Source organism: Macaca thibetana, chromosome 7 (assembly GCF_024542745.1).
Source record: "Macaca thibetana thibetana isolate TM-01 chromosome 7, ASM2454274v1, whole genome shotgun sequence".
Lineage (NCBI taxonomy): Eukaryota > Metazoa > Chordata > Mammalia > Primates > Cercopithecidae > Macaca > Macaca thibetana.
The window spans coordinates 159,168,992-159,172,148 of record NC_065584.1 but is presented as its reverse complement, the minus strand read 5'-3'; the positions used below and the strand labels follow the sequence as shown (position 1 = coordinate 159,172,148).

The following is a 3,157-nucleotide window of genomic DNA, read 5'->3' as shown; positions in this document are numbered from 1 at the left end:
GAAAACCATGGGCTGGGTGCGGTGGCTTATGCCTATAATCCCAGCACTTTGGGAGGCCAAGGTGGGCACATCACTTGAGGTCAGGAGTTCGAGACCAGCCTGGCCAACATGGTGAAACCCCGTCTCTACTAAAAATACAAAAATTAGCCGGGTGTGGTGGCATGTGCCTGTATTCCCAGCTACTCAGAAGGCTGAGGTAGAATTGCTTGATCTCAGGAGGCGGAGATTGCAGTGAGCTGAGCTTGTGCTGCTGTACTCCAGCCTGGGCGACAGAGCCAGACTCTATCTCAAAAAATAAAAAAGAAAGAAAGAAAACAAAGGAAAAAAACAAAACCACGAATCCACCCCCAATACCTTCAATTCCAGTCTGATGCCACAGGGTTTATTCTAGTTTCCTCATTACTATATTCTTTCATTTTAAATAGAAACTTTGCTCCCATTATTCTCAAAATATTTACCTATTTGATCAATCTCTTGTCCTGCCCCTCCGTGAACCATTTCCTTACCTAGCTTGGACTCTGACATTCTCAGGTGGGCAGCTACAGTCACTACCCCTACTTTCCTATGGAAACTCTCCTCATGCTTGGGGTCCAGCACCCCATTCTTACCATCACCAATCCCCCTCTCCACACCACGGACTCCCTCTGCATTCCGTTGGGCTTTCATACTCTGAGCCCAGTTGTGAAATGGGACTTTTTACAACCAAAAGATTAGGAATGTGCACTATAAATTGTGACTCTGATGAAATCAGTCACATGTCTTCATATAGGCATGAGGACCAAATTAACTATATTCTGAACTTAGTTGGGGTTCTAAAAGGACCTGCTGGACACGCATGATGGGTCACACCTGTAGTCGCAGCACTTTGGAAGACTGAGGTGGGTGGATCACTTGAGCCCAGGAGTTCGAGAATAGCCTGGGACAACATGGCAAAACCCTGTCTCTATAGAAAATACAAAAAATTAGCCGGGCGTGGTGGCACAGACCTGTCCCAGCTACTTGGGAGGCTGAAGTAGGAAGATCGCTTGAGCCAGGGAGGTTGAGGCTGTGGTGAAGCATGATTGTGCCACTGTACTCCAGGCCAGGTGACCGAGTGAGACCCTGTTTCAAAAATATAAATATAAGTATAAATGTAAATAAATGAATAAGTAAAAGTACCTGCTATGTTTTAGTATTTAATATACTTGGAACTTATTTTTGTATGATATAAAATGGAGGTCCAATTATTTTCCTGATAGATATCATAATCATTTATTATATAATCCATCCATTTCCCACTGAATTAAAATTGCACTGTTCACATTTTATGTTCTTAAAAACAGATATCTATTCCTGGATTCTCTTTTCTATTCCACTGGTTTATTTGTCTATGCCCAGGCCAATATTATATTGATGCTATTGTGGTATCGTTATAGTGTCTTCTGAGATCTAGTAAGCCAAGTGCACCCTTAGTGTACTTCTTCCTACATTTTTTGGCTATTTCTAAGTACTTTATTCTTTCCAAATAAATTGTCAGATAATTTAATCCAATTAAAAAGAAACCTGTTGGATACTATGACAGTTGCGTTGTTCAGCAAATTGAATCATGAAGAGATGTATACCATCTGTCTGATGTATCTGGGGTGGTTGGGAAAAAAAAAAATGTTGGGATTACATTGGAATTTTTTTCTTTTTTTTCTTTGCCCCAGCTGCTGGGATATAATAGGAATTTTATGAATTTTATACAAATTTGTAGAGTTGTCCTTTTTGTGATAGTGTCTTGATATTCAAGAAAGAAACAATGAAGGTCATACAATGCCTGCTCATTATTCAGATCTTGATTCATTTATTTCCCCAACATATATATTTGAGCACTACTACAGGCTAGGCACTATTTTAGATCCTGGGGATTCAACTAGCAACAAAACAAAGTTTCTACTTTTTTGAAAAAGCAAAAAGTAGGGGGAGACAGGTAATAAATATAAATACACATGCACATATATATGTAAATAAAGATGTAATATGTTAGATGGTATTAAATACTATGGCAAAAAATGAATCCAGCTAAAGGGGATATAGTGTGCTGGGAGGAGGGTTGTTTTTTTATTTAGTGCAAAAGATGATGTGGTGATATTTGACACAGATATGAAGGACATGAAGGAGTCACCTGTGCATTCCCAGATGGGAGAGACAGCAAACACAGAGGTGGGAGTGTGCTTGGTGTGTTATGCTGGCAAAGGAAGAGCAGGCAGCCCAGCATGGCTACAGCACAGTGAGTAGCTGGGAGAGGGGCAGGAGGTGGAGACAGAAAGGTAGCTGGGAGGTGCCATACTGAGTACAGCCATGGAGACCACTGAGTACTGTGGCTAAATAACTCAGAGAGAAGGGAAATTACCTTGAATTTTGAGCAGAGGAGTGACATGATCTGATGATCTTAACAAATCATTCTGGTGGACAGGAGTGGAAGTAGGGAGACCAGTTAGGACTCTGGCTTTGTCTTGCCTGAGATGGGGGTGGCTGGGAGGAGGGTGGGGGCTTGGGGGGTGAGAGATGGGGGATTCTGATCTGCCTGGCTTGCGTGCCACTGCAGGCCACCAGAGGGCACTACACATACGTCCTTGGTGAGGATGAGCTGTGACAGCCAGTCCTTCCCTCACCCTCCCCAAATGACAGGTTGTGATACCTTCTTATGCAGTAACCACCCTACCCACTTTGCTACTAGAATTTATATTCTGGTCCAGACTATGACATGCCCATACTCAAAAGACGAACCGTGGTAGTACAAGCACCATCTGAGTCTCTGTGATTGCAGTCATCTAATGCCACAGTCTTCCTTTGTTTCCAGGACCCTCCTATCTCTCCATGAACTTCTCCCATACACTTACCTGCATCAACTGAGTGCATTAATGTAGCTGGAAAAACAGGTTTGCTGAATGTGACTGGAGTTCTTTGCCATTTTGTCATTTCTTTGCCATTATGTCTTTCTTTGCCATTATGTCTTATGGGAACACTGCCTTTTAAAACCTGTAGTGCTGAATGAAAAGAGTGTTTTTAGACCAGGCGCGGTGGCTCATGCCTGCAATCCCAGCACTTTGGGAGGCTGAGGCAGGTGGATTGCTTGAGCCCAGGAGTTCGAGGCAAGTCTAAGAAACATAACAAGAGGCTGTCTCTACAGAAA

The 3,157-nt window shown here is 42.7% G+C and overlaps 1 non-coding gene across 1 annotated transcript; it reads left to right on the top strand.

Moving 5' to 3' along the window:
* Window positions 1–1,549: 1,549 nt before the first annotated feature.
* LOC126960433 (small nucleolar RNA SNORD77) lies at window positions 1,550–1,619 on the top strand. The gene has a single exon (XR_007727980.1). It is a non-coding gene; the product is annotated as a small nucleolar RNA SNORD77 (small nucleolar RNA).
* The last annotated feature ends 1,538 nt before the right edge of the window (window positions 1,620–3,157 follow it).